This window comes from Lolium perenne, chromosome 4 (assembly GCF_019359855.2).
Source record: "Lolium perenne isolate Kyuss_39 chromosome 4, Kyuss_2.0, whole genome shotgun sequence".
NCBI lineage: Eukaryota > Viridiplantae > Streptophyta > Magnoliopsida > Poales > Poaceae > Lolium > Lolium perenne.
The window spans coordinates 151,221,585-151,240,190 of NC_067247.2; the positions used below are offsets into that span (position 1 = coordinate 151,221,585).

General features: G+C 41.3%; 2 long non-coding RNA genes across 2 annotated transcripts; both read left to right on the forward strand.

Moving 5' to 3' along the window:
• The first annotated feature begins 7,597 nt into the window (after positions 1 to 7,597).
• LOC127294159 (uncharacterized) lies at positions 7,598 to 8,859 on the forward strand. The gene is made up of 2 exons (XR_007846407.2): positions 7,598 to 8,633; positions 8,722 to 8,859. It is a non-coding gene; the product is annotated as an uncharacterized lncRNA (long non-coding RNA).
• Positions 8,860 to 16,375: 7,516 nt separating this feature from the next.
• LOC139830935 (uncharacterized) lies at positions 16,376 to 16,722 on the forward strand. The gene is made up of 2 exons (XR_011744466.1): positions 16,376 to 16,496; positions 16,585 to 16,722. It is a non-coding gene; the product is annotated as an uncharacterized lncRNA (long non-coding RNA).
• The last annotated feature ends 1,884 nt before the right edge of the window (positions 16,723 to 18,606 follow it).

Sequence of the window (18,606 nt, forward strand, 5' to 3'; positions counted from 1 at the left end):
GATTCCTTTTCATAGGAAGCATGTTAGGCTTAAATGTGTTTTGAATTTGCTCCTTGATGCTCTCTTTTGCTTCAACTACTATTTCTTGAGAGTGCATCATTAAAACTGCTGAGCCCATCTTAATGGCTATAAAGAAAGCACTTCTTGGGAGATAACCCATGTGTTTATTTTACTACAGCACTTTTGTTTTATATTTGAGTCTTGGAAGTTGTTACTACTGTAGAAAACTCTCCTTATCTTAATTTTGTTGCATTGTTGTGCCAAGTAAAGTCTTTGATAGTAAGGTTCATACTAGATTTGGATTACTGCGCAGAAACAGATTTCTTGCTGTCACGAATCTGGGTTGAATTCTCTGTAGGTAACTCAGATAATTCTGCCAATTTACGTGAGTGATCCTCAGATATGTACGCAACTTTCATTCAATTTGAGCATTTTCATTTGAGCAAGTCTGGTGCCTCTTAGAAATTCGTCTTTACGGACTGTTCTGTTTTGATAGATTCTGCCTTTTATTTCGCATTGCCTGTTTTGCTATGTTTGATGGATCTTTCTATTCCATTAACTTTCAGTAGCTTTGAGCAATGTCCAGAAGTGTTAAGAATGATTGTGTCACCTCTGAACATGTGAATTTTTGATTATGCATTAACCCTCTAATGAGTTTGTTTTGAGTTTGGTGTGGAGGAAGTTTTCAAGGGTCAAGAGAGGAGGATGATACAATATGATCAAGAAGAGTGAAAGCTCTAAGTTTGGTGATGCCCCGGTGGTTCATCCCTGCATATTTCAAGAAGACTCAAGCATCTAAGCTTGGGGATTCCCAAGGCATCCCCTTCTTCATCGACAACATTATCAGGTTCCTCTAGTGAAACTACATTTTTATTCCATCACATCTTATGTGCTTTACTTAGAGCGTCTGTTTGTTTTTATTTTTGTTTTGTTTGAATAAGTTCATCCTTGTGTGGGATAGAGACACGCTCCGCTGGTTCATATGAACACATGTGTTCTTAGCTTTTAATGTTCATGGCGAAGGTTGAAACTGCTTCGTTCATTGTTATTTGGTTGGAAACGGGAAATGCTACATGTAGTAATTGGTATGATGTCTTGAATAACTTGATACTTGGCAATTGTTGTGCTCATATAGATTATGTTTAAGCTCTTGCATCATATACTTTGCACCTATTAGTGAAGAAATACATAGAGCTTGCTAAAATTTGGTTTGCATAATTGGTCTCTCTAAGGTCTAGATATTTTCTAGTAAGGGGTTTGAACAACAAGGAAGACAGTGTAGAGTCTTATAATGCTTGCAATATGTTCTTATGTAAGTTTTGCTGTACCGGTTCATACTTGTGTTTGCTTCAAACAACCTTGCTAGCCTAAGCCTTGTATTGAGAGGGATTACTTCTCATGCATCTAAATCTTTGAGCCAAAAACTATGCCACTTGTGTCCACCATACCTACCTACTACATGGTATTTCTCTGCCATTCCAAAGTAAATTGCTTGAGTGCTATCTTTAAACAATTCAAAAGTTATTACCTCTTATTTGTGTCAATGTTTTATAGCTCATGAGGAAGTATGTGGTGTTTATCTTTCAATCTTGTTGGGCAACTTTCACCAATGGACTAGTGGCTTCATCCGCTTATCCAATAATTTTGCAAAAAGAGCTGGCAATGGGGTTCCCAGCCCCGATTAATTAACTCTCATAATTTTACAAAAAAATAGACACTCCTCCATGGTATGTGATTGTTGGACGGCACCCGAGGATTCGGTTAGCCATGGCTTGAGAAAGCAAAGGTGGGGAGGAGTGTCATCTAAATAAAACTAAAATAAAAAGGCACTCCTTCATGGTATGAGATTGTTGGCAGGCACCCGAGGATTCGGTTAGCCATGGTTTGTGAAAGTAAAGGTTGGAAGGAGTGCCACCCAAAAATAAAAATGTTTCATGGGAGCCGCTCTTTGAAGGTTTGTCTGGCAAGGGGGTTAGAGTGCCCACTACCATTCGTTGACAACAACAAACACCTCTCAAAATTTTACTTTTATGCTCTCTTTATGTTTTCAAAATTAAAGCTCTAGCACAAATATACCAATCGATGCTTTCCTCTTCGAAGGGCCATTCTTTTACTTTTATGTTGAGTCAGTTCACCTACTTCTTTCTATCTTAGAAGCAAACACTTGTGTTAACTGTGCATTGATTCTTACATGCTTGCTTATTGCAGTTATTATATTACTTTATGTTGACAACTATCCATGAGATATACATGTTATAAGGTTAAAGCAACCGCTGAAACTTAATCTTCCTTTGTGTTGCTTCAATACCTTTACTTTGAAAATATTGCTTTATGAGTTAACTCTTATGCAAGACTTATTGATGCTTGTCTTGAAAGTACTATTCATGAAAAGTCTTGGCTATATGGTTCATTTGTTTAATCATTGTCTTTATCATTGCTTTGAATCACTTCATTCATCTCATATGCTTTACAATAGTATGATTAAGATCATGTTGGTAGCATGTCACTTCAGAAATTATCTTTGTTATCGTTTACCTACTCGGGACGAGTAGGAACTAAGCTTGGGGATGCTGATACGTCTCCAACGTATCGCTAATTTCTGATGTTCCATGCTTGTTTTATGACAATACCTACATGTTTTGTTCACACTTTATGATGATTTTATGCGTTTTCCGGAACTAACCTATTGACGAGATGCCGAAGTGCCAGTTCCTGTTTTCTGCTGTTTTTGGTTTCAGAAATTCTAGTAAGGAAATATTCTCGGAATTGGACGAAATCAACGCCCAGCATCTTATAATTGCACGAAGCTTCCAGAACACCCGAGAGCCACCAGAGGGGAGCCCTGGGGGCCCCACACACCAGCCTGGCGCGGCCAGAGGGGGGGCCGCGCCCCCTATGGTGTCACCACCTCGTCAGCCCTCCGACTCCGCCTCTTCGCCTATTTAAAGGTCCCTGACCTAAATCTTCGATACGAAAAAGCCACGGTACGAGAAACTTTCCAGAGCCGCCGCCATCGCGAAGCCAAGATCTGGGGGACAGAACTCTCTGTTCCGGCACGCCGCCGGGACGGGGAAGTGCCCCCGGAAGGCATCTCCATCGACACCACCGCCATCTTCATCACCGCTGCTGTCTCCCATGAGGAGGGAGTAGTTCTCCCTCGAGGCTAAGGGCTGTACCGGTAGCTATGTGGTTAATCTCTCTCCTATGTACTTCAATACAATGATCTCATGAGCTGCCTTACATGATTGAGATTCATATGAGTTTTGTATCACTATTAATCTATGTGCTACTCTAGTGATGTTATTAAAGTACTCTATTCCTCCTTCATGATGTAATGGTGACAGTGTGTGCATCATGTAGTACTTGGCGTAGTTTATGATTATGATCTCTTGTAGATTATGAAGTTAACTATTACTATGATGGTATTGATGTGATCTATTCCTCCTTTCATAGTATGAAGGTGACAGTGTGCATGCTATGTTAGTACTTGGTATAGTTGTGTTGATCTATCATGCACTCTAAGGTTATTTAAATATGAATATCGAATAGTGTGGAGCTTGTTAACTCCGGCATTGAGGGTTCTTGTAGCCCTACACAATTAGTGGTGTTCATCATCCAACAAGAGAGTGTAGAGTAGAGCATATATCTATTTATTCTGTTATGTGATCAATGTTGAGAGTGTCCACCAGTGAAAGTATAATCCCTAGGCCTTGTTCCCAAATACTGCAATCATCGCTTGTTTACTGTTCTACTGCATCTGTATTGCCTGCAATATTACCACCATCAACCACATGCCAGTTGTAGCAGCAAGCTATTTTCTGGTGTCGTTACTACTGCTCATATACATTCATACCACCTGTATCTCACTATCTCTTCGCCGAACTAGTGCACCTATACATTTGACCAGTGTATTGGGTGTGTTGGGGACACAAGAGACTTCTTGCATTGTGATCGCAGGGTTGCTTGAGAGGGATATCTTTGACCTCTTCCTCCCTGGGTTCGATAAACCTTGGGTGATCCACTTAAGGGAAAACTTGCTGCTGTTCTACAAACCTCTGCTCTTGGAGGCCCAACACTGTCTACAGGAAAAGAAGCGTGCGTAGACATCAGCGCCTCGGGCAGCCCCAGGTGCCCCCTCTAGACTACTTAAGGGCTTCGACCTAAAAACGCACGGGGGGTTAGACGAAATCGCCAGAAGACATCCAGAACACCGCCGCCATCGCGAAACTTTGTCTCGGGACCAGAAACTCCGTTCTGGCACTCCGCCGGGACGGGGAATTGGAGGAGATCATCGCCATCATCACCACCGATGCCTCTCCATCGACCAGCCATGTTTCCCCCATCCATGTGTGAGTAATTCCCCCGCTATAGGTTGAAGGGGATGGTAGGGATTGGATGAGATTGGTCATGTAATAGCATAAGATTGTTAGGGCATAGTGCCTAGTATCCGTAATTGGTACTTTTATGATATTGTTGCAACTTGTTATGCTTAATTCTTGTCACTAGGGCCCGAGTGCCATGATCTCAGATCTGAACATGTTATCAATTCATGATGATATTCATTGCTTTATGAACTTACCTGCAAGTTGTATACACGTATTGCTGTCCGAACCCGAGGCCCCAAAGTGACAGAAATTAGGACAACCGGAGGGGAAGACGGTGATATGAGGATCACATGTGTTCACGGAGTGTTAATGCTTTGCTCCGGTGCTCTATTAAAAGGAGTACCTTAATTTCCAGTAGATTCCCTAGAGGCCCGGCTGCCACCGGCTGGTAGGACAAAAGATGTTGTGCAAGTTTCTCATTGCGAGCACGTACGACTATATACGGAACACATGCCTATGGATTGTTTAGTACTTGGATACTGTTTTATTATTATCTGCAAATGCCCTACCTTGATTGTTACATGAGTTCTCTCATCCATGCAGCGCCCGTTCATCCATCCCTGTGCCTACAGTATTTTAATCCTGCTGTTTACTATAATCACTACTGGTGTCTTTGTTACACTGCTGCTGATATTTCACTACTGCTACTGCTATAAAACTGTTGCTACTGATAAATTCTTGCGAGCAAGTCTGTTTCCAGGTGCAGCTGAATTGACAACTCCGCTTACAAATATTCTTTGGCTCCCCTTGTGTCGAATCAATAAATTGGGTTTTACTTCCCTCGAAGACTGTTGCGATCCCCTATAGTTGCGGGTCATCAGCCGGCATACCTCCCCCAAGCTTAGGCTTTTGGCCTAAGTGGAGATCAACCCCAGCGAGGGTCAGGGTTCCACGCCGGTGGATCATACATGGCGTGGTCATAATAAGGTCCCTGTGCAGAAGAAAAGGGTGAAGGCTCCACATGCCCAAAATGTTGATGTGAAGAACTCGCTGCATCGGATGACAAGTCGAGGGGTTCCTCGGCCTCCTCCGTGTCGTCCCCTGCATGATTGTCATCCCCCTCTATGTATGCATCTAGTTCATCTTCTGTGACCGACCAATTTTTCTGGAATCAAGGTTAAACAAAGCAGGTGCAGGCAATCCTCCTAGCCTTTCAGTTTTTTTAGTTGTTCTCCAATTTTTCTTGTAAAAGGTTATCTCATAAGACAGGTTACTCAAATTAGACCAATCAGAAACAAAGTCATGTTTTATCATGGAAACAATATCAAGTTTCTCTATGGAGAGCTGAACATCAAGAGGGTGAGGTTCTACACCATGCATAGCTAGCAAACGAGAGGCGATGAGACCTCCACAAATTCCTCCTTTATCACGGTTAGTAGCAAGTCTAAAGGCTATCAAAGCACCCAAATTATAAGTCCTATCACGTTGCAATGCAGTAGCTAGGAAAACCAAATCCTGGATAGATAACTTATTTGCATTCTTTCTAGCAAGTACGCACTTGGTGATAAAGTAAGAAAAGTAGCGAATAGCTAGGAGTTGAATACTACGAATTTTACCACTCTCATCTGAGAAGCTTCTCCCTTGATAGATCATCTTGTATAGACTCAAGAGCTCCTGCGGCAGTCCCCTAACCTTCTCGCATAATCCCCATTGTGGCACTCTAATAGATGGTTAGTTTTGCATATTGGTAAGGTTCACCAACAACAAAACTTTCCAACCCTGCATTGGAAATCAGATTTTGAACATCTTGCAAGATTCCTGCACTCCTCATAAAATCGGTGCATGGGTAGTAGGAGGGGTATACTCCCTCTTCGCGGTGAACTCTCATAACTTCTTGCACCTCCAATTCATGTTGGTTGAGTTGGTGCCTATTCCACTCCATTTTCTGAAATTTTTAACAAACATTATAAAAGTTGATTTTGAGACATATAAATTGTCACACCCCAACTTTTGCAACCCTGATTAGATGTCCTTATTTCAAAAATTAGGGGGAACAAAAACTTTTTAAAGACTAATTAGATGAATTGCCTTGATCCATTGGTTGTAATGAATTGCTTTGATCTGTCGGTAGATGTATTGTCTTGTTCTGTTTGTTAAGTTTGTCTTGAGCTACTCAAAGAACAACACCCCTAGTGGTAAAACAAACAACTCACCTAATAAAACACATGTGTGGCTTAGGGAAAATTGTTTTCCTTTTTCACTACACCAAACCTCTGTACTTATGGCAACATGGGTGTGCCTTCTCAAAATTCCTCTTTGTGGTATAATCTAGCTCAAACCATCCTTGATTCAAAACTTGGGGATCATCTACCCCTTGCTACATCCTTCTCTTATACCCACTCCTCCTGGCTGATTCTGAAGCCAAGTCAACAATCTATTTTGGCGGGCTTATAAGATTCCAACTTTGGCAGTCGATCTCTAAGCACTCACAACTGTTATTGTTGACTTCAATGCATGGATCTCATCTATGCAACACCCTCTTCAACCTCCACGTCTTGCATGTCTCAATCTATCCTTGCAACTCCTATATTCAACCTGATCTTATACCCTATCCAGTGTTTCAGCACTAGATCACTCTTCCTCTCTTACCTCTTGTTTTTATTTTTATTCAAGATCAATCTTCACAAAACCAAGAGTGGAATGATGGGTACATTTTGTAGCCACCATCTACCCTTGATAGTACTCCTCCCTACATTATTTTTTCCTCCTCAAAAACCTTATTGTTTTCCTTCTCTAGTTTTGATCACAAAACTACTTCTAGTTTTATTAAATCTTTTCAAGATATTTCTTCAAGGAAAACAAAGAACTGAAATGGGTTTTGTTTTCATCCCATTTCTACCAAGCACTGATTTATAAAAACATTACTCTCTATTTGGCTTTCTTTTTAACAAAAAGCTTGTTTATGGTACCTACACCATTTCTTGATTCCTCTTTCTTATTTTATATTTGAGAAAAACTTTACTTTACTTGAGAAAGTAAGTAGAATATTTTGAACTCCTATGTTCCAACTAGTTTCCTCTCAACATTTTCAAATTTCATTCTACTTGAGTTCTTTCCCAATTGTCCCTAGACAATTGAGGTGTTTCATATACCTTTCAAATAAATCCTTTTTCAAATGGCAACTCTTGCACATCTTGTGTATCTCTCTGATCGACCACACTGTATTCCCTCATCCTCCAATTCTTGGTCATGAAGATGATCATTTGATACTTTCAAGTGGAATCCCTTCAACAAAACCCTAGACTCAGGGAGTATTTCAAACCACTCCCAATTGACCTCTTATTTGAAGCGCAACTTATATTTCATCATACCCATCTCAATCCTTTATTATTTTCCATCATCACCTTGACATCATGAACTGATGATTTATGTCACCATATTCATCCTTGTGAGTATATGGTTACTTCACTCACCATCTCTCCTAGCCTTGCTCTACCATTGTCTAAATCACCATCACCACCATCATCTCTTGGACACATCTTTTATCAGGTCAGAATGTCACCACCATCTACTTTAGCACCCTTGTGCATTAGTATCACTTTGCCTAAAATTGTATATCTTTTTAGGCCACCATTTTAGTAATTTGTGAGGCACTCAACCTTGGGTGTCATGCATGTGTAGCAATTATCTCTTGTTGATCACTTGTGCATGGCCAAAAATATGTGGCCGGCCATGCCATGGCACACATGCATCATGCCTCTCCATTTCCCTCTCTCTCACATAATTACTCCACCTTGGGAAGCCTCTCCTCCTTTGTCCCTTCCCAATGCCACAAATAAATTCAGCTTGGGTCAAATATCTCTTCCCCAAACCAGCCTCCCAACTAACCCAATCAATGAAGAGGCTACCTCCCAACCAACCCAATCAATGAGGAGGCAGCCCACCCCCTCTCCCTCTATATAAAGGGGCTTGGCAGCCCACCCCCTCCTCACTTGCTCTCACTTTTCCACTCCCCACTCTTTCCTCCACTCCCACACACTCTCCTCCTACCTCTCCCCACGAAATTGCTGCTCCACCTAGCTTCATGGCTGGCCATGGCCATGAAAAGCTCTCCAAGATGAAGCTCTCCCCCTCCCTCAAGCTCCCCCTCTCCATGAGAGCATCCCTCTCCTTCTTCTCCCCAATCCTAGATGGTTTTCTCTCCTCTTCTTCTTCCTCCCTTGCTAAGATTGGATCTTGATGCAGGTGCATGTTGGTCCAAGCATGGAGAAGGTTGAGCTATCCTCAGATCTGAAGTTCTTGAGCAAAGTTCGTCCAAAACCTTGCAGTAATTTCTGTTTCTTGCTGTTTCAGATTCTGGTACGATTTTGTAAAATCCGCCAAATCTCGTGTGCAGATCCAAATCGAGTGGTTCAAAGTTCTGCAGATAGGTATTGAAAATATCTACAACTTGGCGTTGGTCTCATCCTCAAATTCGTTACGGATTTTGCATGATAAATAAAGTTCTGCAAACATGCAGAATCATTGTTTGTTATATTTCTTCCGTTTTACAAAACCTTTTTGAGCAAACTCAACTTTGGGTGAAAGCCCTCTCCAGTACCTTCATTTTGGCGTTGGGTTCACTTCAAATGACCTAATGAAATTGAAATGGTTCACAGATCAATTTCTGGTCAGATCTGACTTTGTCTGTTTATACCATGAGCTTGGAGATGAATTTGCGAGTGAAACCAATTGCATTAGAACCGTATTGTCAATACCTTTCAGATGCAACTGACCTCATATTTTTAGGATTTTTCTACGATTTATGGCTTACAGATCTTGTTTTCTGTACAGTCAGATTCAAAGAAATTCCTAAAATTGTAGGTTTAATATTTTTGGGTGATTCCAATTGGGTTAGTCTTGTATTAGTACTGGCTATCTAGGAAAATTTTTATTAGTCTCTGTTCATACATATTTGTTGCTGTTAGTGATGTTTATGTGTAGCATGCATTGTTGAAGCAAAACTTTTCGGTTTATTTAAAAACCCTTGACCAACTCTTTTTAGTAGAGGTGGGCAACCTTTGTTTTATGCTTGCAAAACAAAACCTCTGCAACCTAACTTTAGCTCTTTTGTTTTGCTTAAGTTTTCAAATGATGTGGTATATGGTTTGCTTCCTATTTGTGTATAGTGTTAAGTGAGCAAATTAAATTAGGAAAACTGTTTTCTACTTTTCCAAAAAAATGTTGAAAGTATGTTTTGAATGTTTGTGATGCCAAACTAATGCTCTTGTCCTCTTCATGATGTTATCTACCAGGGGATAATTGGTTTATACCATGGTGATAACCGAGAGAGGCAATTGCTAAGTTGTGATGCACTCATGCCTCTACTAGGTAAATAAATGGGGTTTTCTAAATTAAAACTCTTAAAGTTGTTTTGTGGTATCTATAGGTTCTTAGTATGTTATACCTTGGCTGCATGATTAGTTGTTGATTGTTGAATGTTGTCTTGTGGTTGCAATGTGATTGATTGTGTTCCTTTTATATTTTCCGGCGATAGATGCGAACAATTCTGGAGAAGAAGAAGAAGTGGAATCGGACGAGGATTTTATTTATATATGTTGTTGGAATTCTTATATTGATGGAGTTGAAGAAGTCCAGGGACAAATAAGCCAACCAAGGCAAGCCATCTCTTGATCTCTGAATGTTGAATCACATATCGTGGTTACTTTGTTGTTATTCTTGTCTCTCGATATTTTTTGTGTGGTATCTACTTATGTTGATGGAGCGTGCTCACCATGAGCATGTTGGATTCTCTTTGACACCTCACCTACCATCCCCTTTAGGGAAATGGTGGTAATTATCATGATCTTGGTGTACCTTCTAAGTGTGAGGGATATGCCCACTTATCTTGTGTGTGTCGACCTCTTGACACCCTTCTTGAACCCCTTGTTGATGTTCTGCATACTTACTCTCGAGTATATTGAACCCCTTGTTGATCTTATGCATGCATACCCTAAGCATGTATGCCCCCTTGACCATCTATATTATCATCTTCTTAGCGGTATGATGATTAACATCTTGAACCTTGTTGGATCTTCCAACTTATGTTGTCCCTATACATGCTTATCCTAAGTATGTATGATCCCCTTAACACCTCAATTATCATCCCCTTAGTGGTATGATGGCTAGCATCATGTCATTGTGACTCTTAGTTCCTTCATAAAACTATAGGTTGGGACCCCCCTTGGAAAAATACCTTGTTGAAAAGAATTTTTGAAAACCTTGGGTGAGTTGGACTTACCCAAGCGTGTGTTTATGAAAGGAAATGATCTTGGCAAAGATGGTTGAAAAGAAAATCTTGTTTTCGAAAACTTTGGCGCCTAAGTATTCACCCGTGACAATTAACCCACGCAACCATAGCTACTCCAACATGGGCACGGAGCTTAACTTGACGTTTGCTCTTCTTAGCATGAGGCACCGCACAACTATACAAGGGTACGGTTACCCCCGAGTCCGGGTTGTCAAGGTTGGGACAATAGTATAACGGGAGGCCTTCGGGGCTGACCCGTCCGGAAGACACTATGGGTCTCCTGGCTTGGCGGTGGAGCCACGCTCAAAAGGAGGTGAGCTGCCACGGTGCCGGGGAGGTACATACTCCATAGGGTAGGACCTCGTGTTAAGTCGAATGGGCGAAAGGTTATGTCCGGGTATCCGTCGTGGCATATGTTGTTATGCGGGGATGATGCCCACACGATAGGTATCCGGATAGTTGTGGGGAAAGTGTGCAAACTCTGCAGAGTCAAATCTATTCGAATAGCCGTGTCCGCGGTCATGGACGGTTGAAATGGCTGTTGCTTAGCCTGATGTGTTTTGTTTGAGAAAGTGTTTACTAAAGGAAAAAAGGAACTTGTTTTCGGAGTACCGGAAGGGTACTAGAATGGTTTGGTTGACCATTTGGAGATGGTCGGAAAGGAAATAAACTGGGTTACCCCCATCCTAGTGTTTTATGTAGTGGAACTTTGTTGAAGTATCTTCTTCAATAAAGATATAGAGATGTCATAGAACCCTCTTAGTGTCCCCACCAACTGAGATGCCGGGATGCTATATCCACAAGAGGAACTATTTCTCTTTCATATGCTATATCCACAAGGGAAACTACTTCTCTTCTTCATGCTATTTCCATAAGAGAAATTAGCTCTTCCCTCTTGTCATCTTAGATTAGCACTTGTTATCTTGCACTCTTGCAAAGTACCTTCTTGATGGTTTGCGAGTACAATTCAAATGTACTCACGGCTTTGTCCCTGGCTATTTACTTGGCCAGACTTGGAGGAACACGACGGATGAAGAAGGAGTTGGCGACGTCTATGCAAGCTAGGAACGTCTTCCCAGTCAGTTGCCTGTAGGGTTTAAGGCGAATGACTTGGGCTCCGCGCTGTTGAAGTGATGATGCTACTCTGATGTTTAGTTAGGCCCTTCGAGGCTATTATGTAAGTAATGGTCATGTGACCTTATTGTAATTTTCTTATTCCGCTTTGTAATGGATGGTGTAATTTGATATCAGTTCGGTTATGTGTTCACGGCGCACTGATCATGGGATCGTGAACTATATACATAACAGGGTATTTCGGACAGTTAGTCCGGGGTCACCACAGAGCTGGTATCAGAGCTATCCTGACTGTAGGAGACCTTAGTTAGCATGGACGTTAGTTAGAAAACAAGTACTTGGACAAAACTATTTACAAAACAAATTGTTTCTTTAGTCGGAAGTATAGCTTCTACTCCTCTTATTTATTCAAAGCTTCTAAAATTCTTACCTCTCCGCTTTATAAAAAGGTTTGAAAATTCTTACTCTATTGTCTCATCCAATTCAAACCTACATATTGGACGATGTCCCCAACTCAGACCAGAGACTCGAACTCGAAGATGGCTCAATCCCTCAGGAAGACTCATATATCTCCAACTGCAGCTATTGAAGATTGGATGCCGACGTAGCCGTGTGCTTGTTGGGATGATAACATCATGTCTTTGGTTGTCACCAAAGTCTGTCAAGGAGCTGACCTTCTTCCTCCGTGGACTTGCACTTTTTGCAGTCGTCTGGGATCAAGTCCTCAGTTCTTGACTAGTAATTTTTAGGCCAGCTACAAGAAGTTGACGATTTCGGGAGTACCTCAACAACTACCTCTTCGAAGACCTCACGTCCCCGGGATGTTGAGCAAGAAGACTACGCAGTTTTCTCCTCCGCCTCAACATAGAAGACCGAACACCAGGCCTGCTTCGCAACCAACTGCCCCAAAAATCCATGTTGGAGTCCATAAGAGCAAAATGAAGACGGCAACATATGTGACCAGCCCCCAAACCAATAGGATGGATAGGACAAACTCAATCGCTTTGATTGAGCTACCCCCACGCATTAGGCATTCCATGGGTACTTATGTTACCATGCCTGGTTTGATGATTGCTTGTAGTTCCCTTGTGTGCTGCCTTGAGTGTCTTTTGTTTGTTTGTTGTGTGTATAATTGTCTTGGCCTTTCGGTCTGAAAAACACCCTTAGTGTGATAAACTAGCTTAGAAAGCCTCCCAAAGATGTTTTCACCCTCACCTACCTCGCCGATGTTTTGCTAACTGCTAGTTAGTTGGATAAGTTAACGAAAAGCTCTAACTCTACCCCCGTTAGCAGTTGTTTTTCAAACATCAGGAAAACTAACCCAAACCCCCATCTACGCTAACTTCCTTCAAGATCAGCCGAAGCATCTCTACTACGCCGAGAAAGTAGAAGCCCCTACCTTCAAGAGTGACTGCACCTCGGTGAGAAGACATACTAATTTGGTCTAACCTTAGAGCATAATTGCGCTAACCTCGAGGATATCTTCTTGAAAACTACCCTCTAACACACCGTCTAACAAGTTGAGTGAACAATAGCGTCAAAGCCAAGCTACATCACATGGTTCATCTGGTCCTCATCAAGTGAAGGCTCCTGAAGATACCTCAAGACTCAAGACTTTAGGCGTAGTTTACCCGCTAACTTCTTAGTTGCTACTGAAGTCAGCACCGACCCTCAAGCTGAAGATTGTCTTCGACGACCCCTGTTGCTGCTTCATATGGGTACCAACCAGGCGTTTCATCAACTTACTAACTCACGGCGCGTCCCCTATGGTTTAGTTAACACCGTGAGTGCCTCTTGAAGTTGCGGTCTGCACGTCGCCCCTGAAGATTCTTCAACTGAGTACGGAAGATCGATGACTCCTTCAGAAGCCCCCGACAGGACCGCAAGGCAGAAGCTCTAAGATTTTCCGAAAGCCCGATGAAAAATCTTAAGGGTTCGTCTTCCACTAAAAGTTGGAGCTAACCCTAACATTTTAAACCTTTCTAACACACCGTTGGAAATGTGGGATGCACTAACCCCTCTTGAAGCCGTGGACTACTCAACGCCCGCTGAAGATGTTCAACTCCAAAGATCAATGGCTTCTCCAAAAAGCGCCTGACAAGACCCGTGGCCGAAGCTTACAGTTTTTAACGCCCCCTCCCCGATGAACAATTTTAAGGGTGGAAGACTTCGTCTTCCACTAAAATCAAGCTAACTCTAAAAAAGTTTTCAGCCCTGCTCAAGCACCGTTGGGTGCACTAACCCTCCCACAGTCTTGAACCTCCGCTAGGATCATGAAGAAGCTACAGATCCAACACCTGCATGGAGTAGTCAACCCTTCACAAAGCTTGCCCTCGGAAGAAATCAATCATGTCTCTCAGAAGCTGAAGTTGCGACCCTCTCAACAACGGCACGCCGACAGAAAAATGGAGTCTAACTTTCGTTAAACTTTACAACCCCTCTAGTTCTACGCTTAGTAATCTCGGGACGAGATTATTTTAAGGGTGGAAGATCTGTCACACCCCAACTTTTGCAACCCTGATTAGATGTCCTTATTTCAAAAATTAGGGGGAACAAAAACTTTTTAAAGACTAATTAGATGAATTGCCTTGATCCATTGGTTGTAATGAATTGCTTTGATCTGTCGGTAGATGTATTGTCTTGTTCTGTTTGTTAAGTTTGTCTTGAGCTACTCAAAGAACAACACCCCTAGTGGTAAAACAAACAACTCACCTAATAAAACACATGTGTGGCTTAGGGAAAATTGTTTTCCTTTTTCACTACACCAAACCTCTGTACTTATGGCAACATGGGTGTGCCTTCTCAAAATTCCTCTTTGTGGTATAATCTAGCTCAAACCATCCTTGATTCAAAACTTGGGGATCATCTACCCCTTGCTACATCCTTCTCTTATACCCACTCCTCCTGGCTGATTCTGAAGCCAAGTCAACAATCTATTTTGGCGGGCTTATAAGATTCCAACTTTGGCAGTCGATCTCTAAGCACTCACAACTGTTATTGTTGACTTCAATGCATGGATCTCATCTATGCAACACCCTCTTCAACCTCCACGTCTTGCATGTCTCAATCTATCCTTGCAACTCCTATATTCAACCTGATCTTATACCCTATCCAGTGTTTCAGCACTAGATCACTCTTCCTCTCTTACCTCTTGTTTTTATTTTTATTCAAGATCAATCTTCACAAAACCAAGAGTGGAATGATGGGTACATTTTGTAGCCACCATCTACCCTTGATAGTACTCCTCCCTACATTATTTTTTCCTCCTCAAAAACCTTATTGTTTTCCTTCTCTAGTTTTGATCACAAAACTACTTCTAGTTTTATTAAATCTTTTCAAGATATTTCTTCAAGGAAAACAAAGAACTGAAATGGGTTTTGTTTTCATCCCATTTCTACCAAGCACTGATTTATAAAAACATTACTCTCTATTTGGCTTTCTTTTTAACAAAAAGCTTGTTTATGGTACCTACACCATTTCTTGATTCCTCTTTCTTATTTTATATTTGAGAAAAACTTTACTTTACTTGAGAAAGTAAGTAGAATATTTTGAACTCCTATGTTCCAACTAGTTTCCTCTCAACATTTTCAAATTTCATTCTACTTGAGTTCTTTCCCAATTGTCCCTAGACAATTGAGGTGTTTCATATACCTTTCAAATAAATCCTTTTTCAAATGGCAACTCTTGCACATCTTGTGTATCTCTACGATCGACCACACTTTGTATTCCCTCATCCTCCAATTCTTGGTCATGAAGATGATCATTTGATACTTTCAAGTGGAATCCCTTCAACAAAACCCTAGACTCAGGGAGTATTTCAAACCACTCCCAATTGACCTCTTATTTGAAGCGCAACTTATATTTCATCATACCCATCTCAATCCTTTATTATTTTCCATCATCACCTTGACATCATGAACTGATGATTTATGTCACCATATTCATCCTTGTGAGTATATGGTTACTTCACTCACCATCTCTCCTAGCCTTGCTCTACCATTGTCTAAATCACCATCACCACCATCATCTCTTGGACACATCTTTTATCAGGTCAGAATGTCACCACCATCTACTTTAGCACCCTTGTGCATTAGTATCACTTTGCCTAAAATTGTATATCTTTTTAGGCCACCATTTTAGTAATTTGTGAGGCACTCAACCTTGGGTGTCATGCATGTGTAGCAATTATCTCTTGTTGATCACTTGTGCATGGCCAAAAATATGTGGCCGGCCATGCCATGGCACACATGCATCATGCCTCTCCATTTCCCTCTCTCTCACATAATTACTCCACCTTGGGAAGCCTCTCCTCCTTTGTCCCTTCCCAATGCCACAAATAAATTCAGCTTGGGTCAAATATCTCTTCCCCAAACCAGCCTCCCAACTAACCCAATCAATGAAGAGGCTACCTCCCAACCAACCCAATCAATGAGGAGGCAGCCCACCCCCTCTCCCTCTATATAAAGGGGCTTGGCAGCCCACCCCCTCCTCACTTGCTCTCACTTTTCCACTCCCCACTCTTTCCTCCACTCCCACACACTCTCCTCCTACCTCTCCCCACGAAATTGCTGCTCCACCTAGCTTCATGGCTGGCCATGGCCATGAAAAGCTCTCCAAGATGAAGCTCTCCCCCTCCCTCAAGCTCCCCCTCTCCATGAGAGCATCCCTCTCCTTCTTCTCCCAATCCTAGATGGTTTTCTCTCCTCTTCTTCTTCCTCCCTTGCTAAGATTGGATCTTGATGCAGGTGCATGTTGGTCCAAGCATGGAGAAGGTTGAGCTATCCTCAGATCTGAAGTTCTTGAGCAAAGTTCGTCCAAAACCTTGCAGTAATTTCTGTTTCTTGCTGTTTCAGATTCTGGTACGATTTTGTAAAATCCGCCAAATCTCGTGTGCAGATCCAAATCGAGTGGTTCAAAGTTCTGCAGATAGGTATTGAAAATATCTACAACTTGGCGTTGGTCTCATCCTCAAATTCGTTACGGATTTTGCATGATAAATAAAGTTCTGCAAACATGCAGAATCATTGTTTGTTATATTTCTTCCGTTTTACAAAACCTTTTTGAGCAAACTCAACTTTGGGTGAAAGCCCTCTCCAGTACCTTCATTTTGGCGTTGGGTTCACTTCAAATGACCTAATGAAATTGAAATGGTTCACAGATCAATTTCTGGTCAGATCTGACTTTGTCTGTTTATACCATGAGCTTGGAGATGAATTTGCGAGTGAAACCAATTGCATTAGAACCGTATTGTCAATACCTTTCAGATGCAACTGACCTCATATTTTTAGGATTTTTCTACGATTTATGGCTTACAGATCTTGTTTTCTGTACAGTCAGATTCAAAGAAATTCCTAAAATTGTAGGTTTAATATTTTTGGGTGATTCCAATTGGGTTAGTCTTGTATTAGTACTGGCTATCTAGGAAAATTTTTATTAGTCTCTGTTCATACATATTTGTTGCTGTTAGTGATGTTTATGTGTAGCATGCATTGTTGAAGCAAAACTTTTCGGTTTATTTAAAAACCCTTGACCAACTCTTTTTAGTAGAGGTGGGCAACCTTTGTTTTATGCTTGCAAAACAAAACCTCTGCAACCTAACTTTAGCTCTTTTGTTTTGCTTAAGTTTTCAAATGATGTGGTATATGGTTTGCTTCCTATTTGTGTATAGTGTTAAGTGAGCAAATTAAATTAGGAAAACTGTTTTCTACTTTTCCAAAAAAATGTTGAAAGTATGTTTTGAATGTTTGTGATGCCAAACTAATGCTCTTGTCCTCTTCATGATGTTATCTACCAGGGGATAATTGGTTTATACCATGGTGATAACCGAGAGAGGCAATTGCTAAGTTGTGATGCACTCATGCCTCTACTAGGTAAATAAATGGGGTTTTCTAAATTAAAACTCTTAAAGTTGTTTTGTGGTATCTATAGGTTCTTAGTATGTTATACCTTGGCTGCATGATTAGTTGTTGATTGTTGAATGTTGTCTTGTGGTTGCAATGTGATTGATTGTGTTCCTTTTATATTTTCCTGCGATAGATGCGAACAATTCTGGAGAAGAAGAAGAAGTGGAATCGGACGAGGATTTTATTTATATATGTTGTTGGAATTCTTATATTGATGGAGTTGAAGAAGTCCAGGGACAAATAAGCCAACCAAGGCAAGCCATCTCTTGATCTCTGAATGTTGAATCACATATCGTGGTTACTTTGTTGTTATTCTTGTCTCTCGATATTTTTTGTGTGGTATCTACTTATGTTGATGGAGCGTGCTCACCATGAGCATGTTGGATTCTCTTTGACACCTCACCTACCATCCCCTTTAGGGAAATGGTGGTAATTATCATGATCTTGGTGTACCTTCTAAGTGTGAGGGATATGCCCACTTATCTTGTGTGTGTCGACCTCTTGACACCCTTCTTGAACCCCTTGTTGATGTTATGCATACTTACTCTCGAGTATATTGAACCCCTTGTTGATCTTATGCATGCATACCCTAAGCATGTATGCCCCCTTGACCATCTATATTATCATCTTCTTAGCGGTATGATGATTAACATCTTGAACCTTGTTGGATCTTCCAACTTATGTTGTCCCTATACATGCTTATCCTAAGTATGTATGATCCCCTTAACACCTCAATTATCATCCCCTTAGTGGTATGATGGCTAGCATCATGTCATTGTGACTCTTAGTTCCTTCATAAAACTATAGGTTGGGACCCCCCTTGGAAAAATACCTTGTTGAAAAGAATTTTTGAAAACCTTGGGTGAGTTGGACTTACCCAAGCGTGTGTTTATGAAAGGAAATGATCTTGGCAAAGATGGTTGAAAAGAAAATCTTGTTTTCGAAAACTTTGGCGCCTAAGTATTCACCCGTGACAATTAACCCGCGCAACCATAGCTACTCCAACATGGGCACG